This window comes from Pongo abelii, chromosome 11, assembly GCF_028885655.2.
Source record: "Pongo abelii isolate AG06213 chromosome 11, NHGRI_mPonAbe1-v2.0_pri, whole genome shotgun sequence".
NCBI classification, from domain to species: Eukaryota; Metazoa; Chordata; class Mammalia; order Primates; family Hominidae; genus Pongo; species Pongo abelii.
In genome coordinates, this window is record NC_071996.2 from 29681062 (window position 1) to 29693788 (window position 12727).

Below are 12727 nucleotides of genomic sequence, written 5' to 3' on the forward strand. Positions count from 1 at the left end.
GCTATCACTTATTAGCTTTCTGTTCCTGGATCCTTCCACAGTTGATTCGATGGAGCAAAAGATAGTGGGGAAATCCAAAGGTAAAGGTTAAACTCTGTTTTATTATGTTTACAGGATTTAAAGGGTAAGTCAGGAAGTGCTTACATAACATCAAGTGAAAGTGGTGGATTAGTAACCAGAGCGAGACTTAAAAGCAGCCTTAATCCTCCGAATCTCCAGGGGTGAAAGGTCAACCTCTAACACCAGGTTGTGTAAAGAATGGAGAAGACACAAGCTTCTGTTTCATCGTGGCCCTGCTAATCCACTGAGGAAATGAGCAGCCGGGGGCTTGGGGAGAGGTAAACGCCTCCTCCAAGGAAAGCCACCTGTGAATTTAGCCAAGGAGGACGTAATTAAAGTCAGAAGGGCCCAGTGCAGGGGGGCAGGCAAGCAGAGGGACACAGCCCCCAGCTGCAGCGTTTGACAGCGGGCAGGGGGCTTCTACCACCTCTGAGGAGTCAACTGTGCCAGGCCCCCAGCCAAACCTGCACATGGACCATCGCTTTTTTCCCAACAGGCTCTTGCCATTCTGAAAAGTGGGCTGGCAGACCATTGACAATCACACATACATGGACACACACACACACACACACACACACACGCACGCACACAACCTCATCAGTAATTCTGGAAGAGGGTGGTTGACATACTAAAAGAGTCAGTTGCCAAGTACAGGGGCCCAAAGAAATACTAATAAATCAGGTCTGCCTCACTTGCTCTCTTGCTGGCTTGCCCTCTCTTGCTCACCAAAAATGGAAAAAAAAAAAAAAATCCTTTTCTTACTCATGAATATAAGATTTAAATAGATCCTCTAAAATTATATTCAGGCTTGTCCCCTAGGATTTTAAATACTTTTGGAAGTAATTGCTTGTAATATATTGAAGCGTGTTTATCTAGCTATCCGAGCTGCTGACTGTCCATCTCCATATCCATCTCACTGTCTACCTACTTATTGATTGGATGTGTATTTAAAGCATCTTAAGACACAAAAATAAACCCGAGGGCAAGGGTGACATCATATGGATATGAGCACTTAAAAAAAGAGAAGCCTAATTGTAAGGACAGCAAAATCCATGATGCGGACACCTTTTTCTCCTCTGTCTCCCTTGGCAGCCACTTTTGGCCAAGAAAAGTAGAGTCAACTTTTGGATCCTCAGCCCCTGGCTTTGCCCAAGAAAGCGTCTTTCCCTGAATTCGCCATAAAACCACAGTGCGTTACATGGAACATTTAAAGTTCACGACTTAGTAAACGTCTTTCTTCTATGCGTGGACAAATCGGAACTTTGAATACAATCAATTTACAAAAGAAAGTTTGAACACGTTTCAGCACAAAGCTAAAAAAGCTTTCAGAGTAGCCGTTCCATATTTATTCTGAGCTGGCCTTTATTAAATCACTGGTGAAAAACACGGAGATTCGTCTCAGCTGTAGTTTCATCATCTTAAAACAGCAGAGGCATTTATCTTATGAAATTGCAGAAGTCGAGCCCTGTGCAGACTGATGGCTCCAAGGTGCTTTTGGCATTAGTATCTGATTGTCTCGCCTAAGGTGTTTATGACGCGTGCGGCTGTTAATAGCTTATGCTGTTCATTTTTTACAGAATTTGTGGTTTAAGCAATATGCTTAGAATATCTAAGATATTTCTTTCCTTCTTTTAAAAAATGGTATCAAACTGTTTCATGTGAAATATGAAAAGTGCTTAGTTGCATATATTTGATTCTTTGCCACCCTTTCCCCTCCTTCAGAACTCTCAGCTCTTTCCTTGGTGTTTCAGAGCCTGGCTCGTTCCCACCAAGTATTTTCTGCATTAAGTCAAAACCAATAACCTAACTGCATTTGGAAAATGACGATGATAATTAAGTATTTGCTTCTCTTGGGATATGGGTTTTAAACAATAGATCATATACAAGATTCAAAGTGCACACAATGAAGAGCATCTAAGCCTGCTTGATACTTAAGGTGGGACTGAGGATTGCAGTTTGATTCAAACACACACTGTATCAGAGCTCCAGAAACAACTGCCTCATGACATTGACTTGGCTCTACAAAGGGTCAAATTTTGCCCCTTGATACAATCATCTGGTATAGTCAAATTTGATGCCAAAGTGGTTCCCCTACATGGTAGGCAACGCTCCTCAGCCCTACTACAGCATTACTTCCAGTGGGGGAAAGAAGAAGGGACAGGAGTCTTTAAAAACTAAAGTTGAAATCAAAGCAATTTAAACTGGAAATTCCACTCATAAGGAAATTGGTTAGGAAAGGAACTGGTTATGATAAATGGGTACAGGGTCAACAGTCAAGGCACAGTGATTGATTTAAAAAGAAACTATTTCTAAGTTCTGACCCCCAATCTTAGAGAGAATGAGGGACCTCAAAAGGAAGTTGTGTCTAGTGTGTTTATGGGATAGAAGTCGTGGGAGATGTCAGGACACCGGCAGCACACCAGCCTGGATAGCCAATTGGCCTATGGCATGACGGCAGGGCACAGGGCATGTGAAGGAGAGACTAAGTCCTAACTCGAAACCTTTCAAACCTCTTTCCTCAACTCTGCATTTGAAGTCTGGTGTTGAGACAAGGGCAAGCCCTATGGAAGAGAATTTGCATATTTTCATTTTGCCTAAATGCAATGAAATAGATTTAAAGAGAAAATAGCTTTGTCTCATTAAATCCTCCATTTGAGGCAAACTTCAGCAAAGCATAAGCAGAAAACAACATCTTAGACCAAAGTGCTCAATATTCACATTTTGAGGCTGTCATGAATCCCAACAACATGATAGACAGAATTTATAACAATCCAAGAAAGCAGGATCCAGTAGAATACCTTATCTCACAGATGAACAGTGCATTTTGTTCCAAGTCATACAGGTCGATGCCAATGGGCCCAGGCCCTAGAGCAGCCCCTTTTCCAGGGCTGAAGCTCACGTATAACTTCTCTCTCTCATGAAGGAGGAAAACAGGAGATATTTGCAAACAGCTCTGTGGTCCTGAATCACATAGGAGTGTGGGGGAGGGGGCCTCAGGCTCAAGTTCTAGCTCTGCCCCCCCGTCTTCACCTTGTGAGTCCCTGAGAAATAGGGGTGATAACGGCCTCTCTGCAGGGTTGCTACAGGGGATTTAAAGGGATAATGTGTGCAAAGCACTTAACACAGCATCTAGCACAAAGTAAACCCTCCATAATGACAGCTGTTATTATCAATTAGCCTGGCTCATTTTCTGAGTAAGAATCAGCTTTACTGACCCAGCAGAAATCTCTAAGCGAGAGTCCTCTGTTCAGGGGTGAGTTGCGCCACCTATGCACAGAGGCCAACCACATATCACAGACCTAAATCACCCTTTCAGTCTCCCCTCAAATGTCCCTCTAATGTGGTGGAGTAGTACTCGGTACCTCCACTTAGAGTAGTACCTACAGCCTCTCGCCCCTTTCAGTCTTTGCTTTGTGGCTTGGAGTGGAGGCGTGGAGTAGGGGGATAAAGAGTGGGAAAGGGTGGGGCTAACTCAGAGACTTTAGCATGGGGAGGGGAAGAGCTGACAACTTTCCAGAAATTTAGCAAGCAGTCCAGGTGTTAGCATAATGTGCAAATTTTAGGAAAAGAGTTTAGAACAGGAAATGCAATACAGCTTTCATTTTCACAAAGCAGATTTCTCTTACAACAACAAATTCTCTGGAACTCTCCTAAATGTGTAGGAAATAAAGGCATACCCTGTATCCTTTTAAGTAAGGACATAAGCTGCATAAAGTTTCGGCTTTACACCGGATACTGAAAGACTTATCAGTCCTGTATAACAAATATCCAGTTTCTCCAGGAAAAAAAGCCCAAAGAGTCTTTAAGTCATACTTAGTTTTAACAGAGGAAGTAAACTGCTTTTTTTTAGTATTGGTGACCATGACTCCAATCCTCCCTGTATCAGCCCAGTTACTTTTTCTTTACAGAGAGGTTCGGGAGGACTTTTAAATATTTTAAAAGCAAACAACTCTAATTTCTTTTTTTTTTTTTATTATTATTATACTTTAAGTTTTAGGGTACATGTGCACAATGTGCAGGTTAGTTACGTATATATACATGTGCCATGCAACTCTAATTTCAAAGCCTTGCTTTCAAAATGCTGGCCTAATGAAAAACCTAGAGAAAGAGTGAGTGACTTGCATTCTTGTACGGATTCCAACACATGACCAGCAGTTATTCTGGCATCCACATTTTGGTATTGGAGGTCAGTGCTAAAAACCGTTCACTGCCTCATTCTCCTGCTCTAAAAGACATTCATCTGGGCTGATCAAATAATAATAAGAATGAACACTTCCTATGCTCCAGGTACTGTTCTAAACACTTCGCATGTATGGACTCAATCCCTCTTATCGTTCCGAGCGGCGCTCTGGCTTTCTTCGTGCACCAGAGGAGAAACTGTGCTTGCACCCTCCAAGCTGGGGCTCCAGTCCATAGCGCCAGGTTCTAATTCCAGCTCTGTCACTAACAGCAGGTGGCTCTGGAAGGCTGCTTAAGCTCCTTAGCTTTAATTTCTTCATCAATAAATAAAACACAGGAAGCATCTGGCTTCCATTGTCCTTTTTAATTCTGGTTATGATTTTCATAAAACCCCAAAGCCAAGAGCCTTAAAATAAGTCAAGTGTTCATATATCCAATGAAATCATGGCTTGGATGTCAGGCTTGGGTATCTTCTCTACAGGAGAAGTATAGCTCCAATGATTTGGGGCAGTGGATGGGTGTGGCCTTGCAAGCTGGTCCGCTGAGAAAGAAAGCAAAGAATACAAATAGAAAGCTTGGAGAAATCTGCTTGCCAAATCTGATTTTTATCACAGATGACTCCAGTTACCTCAAGGAGTGTCAAGAGAATTTCAAAGTAAAAAAATTAATTCATTCACATTTTACATTTTAAAGTTTTGGTGGAGGTGGAAGGAGTGGCTCACAGTACTGTCAGCAACTGGGGCCTGGGAAAGTGAGGGTCATTGAAAAAGTAGATAGTGTCACAGCCCAAGAGTAGAAATGTATCTTCCTTTAAACTGCTATCTATCTTTCCACCTAGTAAATTTATGGAGATAAACATCAACCTGGCCAGGTGTGGTGACTCCCACCTATAATCCCAGCATTTTGGGAGGCCGAGGCAGGTGGATTACTGGAGGTCAGGAGTTCAAGACCAGCCCGGCCAACATGGTGAAACCCTGTCTCTACTAAAAATACAAAATTAGCCAGGCATGGTGGCGCACGCTTGTAATCCCAGCTACTTGGGAGGCTGAGGCAGGAGAATCGCTTGAACCCGGGAGGTGGAGGTTGCAGTGAGCTGAGATAGCGCCACTGCACTCCAGCCTGGACAAAAAGAGCTAAACTCCTTCTCAAAAACAAAAACAAAAACAAAAACATCAACCCACCATAGATAGACCCCAGTTCTGTAATTCTGAGCGCAAACCCTTTGAGATAATGAGGTTTTGCAGCCGGAATTCTAGTTCAGTCCCAGTGCAGGTGTTAAAACTTGGGAAATAAACAAGGTACAGAACTGGAAACTGGGTAGTTCTCTAGGTTGTTGCAGCAGGGTGGTGGCTGGGGAGGAAAAATATAAACTTTGGAGTCAGGCAAAATCCCACTTTCTCACTCACTAGTCATCTGTTCTTCTTAGGCAAGCTGCTTCCTATCTTGGAGCATTGGTGCCTCTAATTTGAGAGAGTTAGTGCCTACATCAGCAGGTTTCCATACTAATCAAATGTGAGCATGTGTGTGCAAAGTGCTTAATGGAAATAATAGAATATTTGATTATTAGCTTTTATGCCCTCCTCCCTTAAAGAAAAAAATAAAAAGAACATTTTAGATTTTTACAGGTACAGCCAAACCCCTCCAGCTAGAGAATGCTCCTGGGTTGCTTGATGCAGGTTTCTGTAAATATCAAAAAAGCATTACGGCATTTGTGCAAAGTGTTTGGCACAAATAGTAACTATTCCATTTAGTTTTTGCCTTCTGTCTTTAAAAAAAATACCATAGTTCACATTTTTAAAATTTTCATTCCACATTTTTTTTTTTTTTTTTTTTTTTTGAGACTGGAGTGCAGTGGCGTCATCTCGGCTCACTGCAAGCTCCATCTCCCAGGTTCACGCCATTCTCCTGCAGCAGCCTCCTGCATAGCTGGGAATACAGGCGCCCGCCACCTCGCCTGACTAATTTTTTGTATATTTAGTAGAGACGGGGTTTCACCGTGTTAGCCAGGATGGTCTCAATCTCCTGACCTTGTGATCCGCTCCCCTCGGCCTCCCAAAGTGCTGGGATTACAGGCGTGTCATTCCACATTTTTTTAAAGGTAGAGCAAGGATACTCAAGGCAGGAACTGTCCCTTGGCTGAGTAACATGGGTCTAAAGAGTTGGAAAAGAGAGGCTGGGGATGGTGGGGACCCGAGGAACAGAAAGTCAGAAAGCCATGGTTCTCTCTAAGATGGAACTGAAAGGTAAATATCTTATCCTCCTTTATCAAAGTAGTATCTGCATTGTTGTTTTATTTTTTAAATGATAATTTTTTGTCTCTTACTTGTGCTCTTTCAACATGTTCACCTAAACTATTTTTAAAATAGGGTTATTATGTTTATAATGACTAGAAAGAACTCATATCCAAGAAGCATTATCACTCCTAAAGTATGTCATTCTTTCTTTACCACACCCTAATAGTGAGGACAATAATTTACTCATAAAGACTAGTAGTTGGCATTTGTATGGAAGTTATTCAGCTATTGCATGAGAATTAAAATAAAATTATCTTCTCACCGAAGCAGTTAATAATTACCCCAGGCTAAGGTTGAGGTAGAGTTCAGAAGAACATGAGTTCTGTGGATCTTCATTTCTCTATAAAATTAGTAACTTCCTTGCACATTAAATGAATTACGTACAGCCTTAAATACCTATTTTCAAAACACAACCCCCAAATGCCCAGCCAGGTCTAAAAATATATTTTTTTCTTTCAAAAATCAGCCCATTTTGACCACTTTTGGCATTTGTCTTTGTCAGAAACGTTTTGCCAAAGTCCTGATTTTGCCTCTTCCCAGCCAGCAAAATGCTCATGGATGGTGTGTTTTGTGGCAGCAGCCCCTGGGGCTGGACAGCTCATGAGGCAGTCAGAGAAGAGACAGAAGGAGGCAGAGGGAGGAAAAGGGATGTTGGGCAGGGGCAGAGAATGGGAGGTGAGAGTAGGAGAGCAACAGAGAGATGGAAAGGAAGGGACTCAAAATTGTCTCTGTTGTCTCGTTTCTCTCTCAAATCCTCAGTCCATTCCAGAGAGAGGGTGTGTTTTTGGTAGACTGTCCTGGGCTCTCTCAGTTTTGTAACACATCTTTGAACTTGTGCGTACACACTAAGAATCTATTATCTCTGTTCTATTCCCTATCAGTCTAGCCACCTGTCCGTCTCCCTCCACGCTAACTATATCCCCTTCCTGTGTGTGTGTGTGTATTTCAGATGTATATACACATATGTGATAAATACATTCTCATGTTAAAGAGTATTTGCAGAGATTCACATGAATGCACCCAAAATATGATGTACACAATACATATTCAATATCTTCTAAATTATTAAAATCAGGAAAGGAAGAGGATTACCAATTATGGATAATCCAGTAGAATTTATAAATTATTTCTAGAAAATACTTTAATCAATGTAGATATGTTATACAATTTATAATTTCATTCTTCTTCCATGATCAAAGTTGCTCATGGTCATAGAAATTTTGAAAAATAGAACAAAAGAGAGGTGAAAAAATTGTTCATAAATCTAGGATTTGGAGCAAGCTACTAGTAACATCTAGAGTGTTTGTTCCTGGTCTTTATATATAGCTTTAATAGTTACAATGTCAGGGTTTCTGAATTTTTCTATCATTGTGTTTTTCACTAAAAATAAAACAAAAAGCATTCTTCCTTGGTATAAGGTCTTCGTAAACCTAATTTTAAATGACTATAAATAATTACATTGAATGAAGTATCATAATTTAGCTAACCATTTTCCTACTGTTGTATATATAATTTCTTCCCAATAGTTTGTCATCAAAGCTGTTCCTACCGAACACCCCACACCATTTCTCTCATCCTCCTCAGGAAGCCTTTCCACATTTCATCCATTTAACAAATGTTGTTATCAGGGCAGCTGCCATGATACCTGGCTGGACAAGAGACACACAGCAGTAGATAAAAAGAGCAGCATCCCTACAGCCATAGGACTTGTGTCCTGCCTGACCTCGTTTTCAACCTTCCCAAGGGTGGCCTCAATGCTTCTGGAATCTCTGTGCTTTGCTGATAAACCCTGTGCTGTGCCCTGCCACCTAGGCTCAACCACAATGCTAGCCCTTGGGGTGAGAGAGCATTTCAACGTGTTCCTTCTGATACCCTCTAGAGCACGTAGCATGAGGCTTTGCGGACTGTGAGCATGCAGCAAATGTGGAAAGAGCCTCATTGCTATTACATGGACCAGCCTTCTCCATTGTGTGGTCTCTAGCTTCATACTTGTTCACTTCATTCCACATTTTCTGAGCATCTATTATGCTCCGGGCTGTGTGCTAGACAACGTCGGGAGAACAAAACATGATTTAATAACATTCCTGCCCTAATCCCTCATCTAGAAGGAAGTATAAACCTGGCCCAATGGTAACTGTCATATGAGAAAGCCTTTGCCCAGCAATAATGATTATAACAGGCACCACTTATTAGGTGTTAATTGTGTTCTGTGAAAGTTACAGAACTTTACACAGCTTGCATACTTTACACAGTTCCTACAGACTGGATGTTATTATCCCCTTTTCTAGGTGACAAAGTTGAGACCCAGGGCTCTCAGGAACAGCCCCCACAAAGAGCCAGGGGAGCACAAAGGGAAGAAACATGACTCAACACTGGAGGGAACCGATGGGATTTCACAGGGTAAATGCTACATAGGTGGGGGCTCAGAGGCTCCCCAGCTTCTGGAAACCTGGAAATAGAAGGAAAAGGCACCCCAGCTAGAGGAAACCATTTCTATCTGGGATGCCTCTTCCTTCTAACTCCAGGTTTCCAGAAATTGGGAAGCCCCCAATTTAGAAAAGCCTTTGAGTCAGAGCAAAGCCGTTGAGTCAGAAATCTCATGGGTGTTTCAGAAATGGTGACCACACATGGCATGAACTAACATATCTGTCAATAATGCTCAAAGGTAGGTTTGGTGGGACTAGGACGCAATGGCCAGGGATGTCTGAGCATCAACTGTATGCCAGAGACTTTACCTATGTTATTTCATTTTGGCCCTTTCAGCCCTATGAGGTTAGTATTACTACCTCCATTTTAAGGATAAAGAAACTGAGGCTATGAGTAAGTGGCCAACTCTGAATATAACCACAGTCTTACTTGGCAGCTCTGCAGGGTGGTTAAGAACACAGGCCTGCACCCTTGGCCTCCCAAAGTGCTGGGATTACAGGCGTGAGCCACAGCCTGACCAACATAGTGAAACCCTGTCTCTACTAAAAATACAAAAAATTAACCAGGCCTGGTGGTGGGCACCTGTAATCCCAGCTACTCGGGAGGCTGAGGCAGGAGAATCACTTGAACCCGGGAGGTAGAGGTTGCAGTGAGCCAAGATCTTGCCACTGTACTCCAGCCTGGGCAACAGTGCAAGACTCCGTCTCAAAAAAAAAAGAACACAAGCCTGAGTACTTAACTTCCTTGTGCCTCAGTCTCCTCATCTGTGAAATGGCCATGCAGTGGCACCTTCCACATAGGGAAGCTGTAAAGACTAAATGAATGAATACATTGAAGTGCATGGAGTGGATGAACTGCTCAATATGTACTAGTGACCGTGATGATCCTTCCCCTGCTCTCTGGGTGTCTGTCACCTGGCTCTCTGTCCATCATGGCTTACATCCATGACTACAACAGGGCCATTTCTTCCCTTCCCTGCCTGCTCATGACACTCACTAACGGGACCAGGCACTTGGAATTTGCAAACACTCTCTTGTTTGCTCTTTTGACATATTCTTGGTTGTACCCAATATCTGGATTTTTTTCTCCTTTCAACTCTTTTTGCCTCTTGGAAAGCAGTAGAAAGTCAATTATTTTTCTTATACTTCATAACACACTACCATACCAGCCCAGTATTCCATAGATCCCAGCATGAATTTTCATGCTTATTGAATAGCATCTGTTTCCCAGGGTCTTTGTTTCAGAGGGGACCCAGGGGATAGATAGTTCACCCTCCATATCTGCATGTTCTGCACTCATGGATTCAACAACCAATTATGCGCGGAAAATATTTGGGGAAAAAAGCATCTTTGCTCAACATGTAAAGACCATTTTTTTGTCATTATTCCCTAAACAATAGAGTATAATGCTTACTTACATATCAGTTACATTGTATTAGGTACTATAAGTAATCTAGAGATGATTTAAATTATATAGGAGCACATGTGTAGGTTGTATGCAAATGCTATGCCATTTTATAGAAAAGATTTGAGCATCTGAGGACTTTGGCATTGACATGGGTGCTGAAATCAATCCCCCATGGATACAAAAACAAAACAAAACAAAACACCATACTACATGAGGCGAGTGGAAAATCTCTTTCATCATTTCTAAAATTGGGTCTCAAGTCTTAAGACAGCCCACAGGTGGGCTAGTGGGCTGCTTTGCAGGAAGCTGGCTGAGGAACGGGGTGTCCTGGGCCCTGCTAGGACAGTAGGAAGAGGTCTGAGTCAGATCTCCCAGAAAGGATGGTGCCGACATCAGGGCTGTTCTCAGAGGCCGACAGAGAGACGGGTGATGACAAAGAAAGCCCCTGCTTGGGGCAGGATGGCTGGCACCAAGTGGCCAATATCCAGGCTGGGAGAGGTGGAAACAACTCCACTAGAGACAAATCACACTTCACCAAAGCAGATCCTCTGCCAGCAAGGACTCCATCAGCTACTGGCTGCACCGGGCCCACCTCCGCCCAAAGGGATTTAAAACTTCAATTTGGGGGAACCTGAGCTCATAGTTGCTGATTTTATTTATGGCTCATATCCCTCCATTGTTCACCAGAGGCTCGTGTGTTTTAGTGTTTTGTGTTTGTGTGTGTGTGTGTGTGTGTGTGTGTGTGTGGTGGGGGGAAGTATTTCATTTGAATTTATTTATCAATTCTGTTTTCCTGTTTTTAAAATTAGTTTTCTGACCGCATATTCTCACTCATAGGTGGGAGTTGAACAATGAGAACACATGGACACAGGAAGGGGAACATCACACTCTGGGGACTGTTGTGGGGTGGGGGGAGGGGGGAGGGATAGCATTGGGAGATATGCCTAATGCTAGATGACGAGTTGGTGGGTGCAGCGCACCAGCATGGCACATGTATACATATGTGACTTACCTGCACATTGCGCACATGTACCATAAAACCTAAAGTATAATAATAATAATAATAATAAAAGAAAAAAAAAGAGAACAAACAAACTCTACATTGTAAAAAAGATGAGAGAAATAGTCTGAAATCATTTAGTATAAAAAATAGCCTATGAGACATAGTAAAATGTTTCTGTTTAGAACGGAGTTCTCTGAGTTTTATCTGGACATAATGTAAAAATACTAGACAGCTATGCGAGTTGCTTTACAGTGCATTCTAACTGCCATGGAACAACTGTGATTTAATCTTTTATTACTGATTTACATTAATGGTCAGTATAAGGAATGGCTATATAAACATGGTTGTATGAATGATTTTCTACATATGTAATAATACGATTAAACATACTTTATATGATGAAAAAAAAAAATTAGTTTTCTGATTTTGTTTCATTATTGCCTCCTACTTGCTTTCCTTGGGGTTTGTTGTGTGCATGCATTTTTTTGTTTTATTTTGCTATTTTGAATTTCTTCAATTAGTTTTTTAATCAACAATACTTTAAAAAATATTTATTCTCAAAAGAAAACATATAAGTGACCAAGAAACATGAAGAAATGCTCATCATCACTAATCATCAGAGAAATACAGATCAAAGCCACAATGAGATACTGTTCTCATACCAGTCAGAATGACTCTTGTTGAAAAGTAAAAAAATAACAATGGGAATGTTGGTGGGAGTATAAGTTAGTCCAGCCACCATGGAAGGCAGTTTGGAGATTTCTCAAAGATCTAAGAGTTGAACTACCATTCGACTCAGCAATCACATTACTGGGCGTATACGTCAAAGATATAAAGTAATTTAACCCAAAGGACACATTCACTTGTATGTTCATCACATAATTATTCACAATAGCAAAAATAGAATCAACCCAGGTGCCCATCAACGGTGGACTGCATAAAGAAAATGTGGTTCATATACACCACGGGATACAACACAGCCATAAAACAAAACAAAACAAAACAAAATCTTGTCCTTTGCAGCAACATGGATGCAGCTGAAGGCCTCCATCCTAAGTGAACTAATGTAGGAATAGCAAAACAAATAGCACATGTTCTGCCTTACAAGTGCAAGCTAAATATCAGGTACTCATGGACATAAAGATGGCAACAGTACACGCTGGGTATTACCAAAGCAGGAGGGAGGGAGGGAGACAAAGGCTGAAAACCTACCTATTGGTTATTATGCTCACTACCTAGGTGACAAGTTCAATCACACCCCAAACCTCAGCATCATGCGGTATACCTTTGTAACAAACCTGCACATGTACTCCCTGATTTTAAAATAAAAGTTGAAAAAGAAAAAAAAATGTAAAAT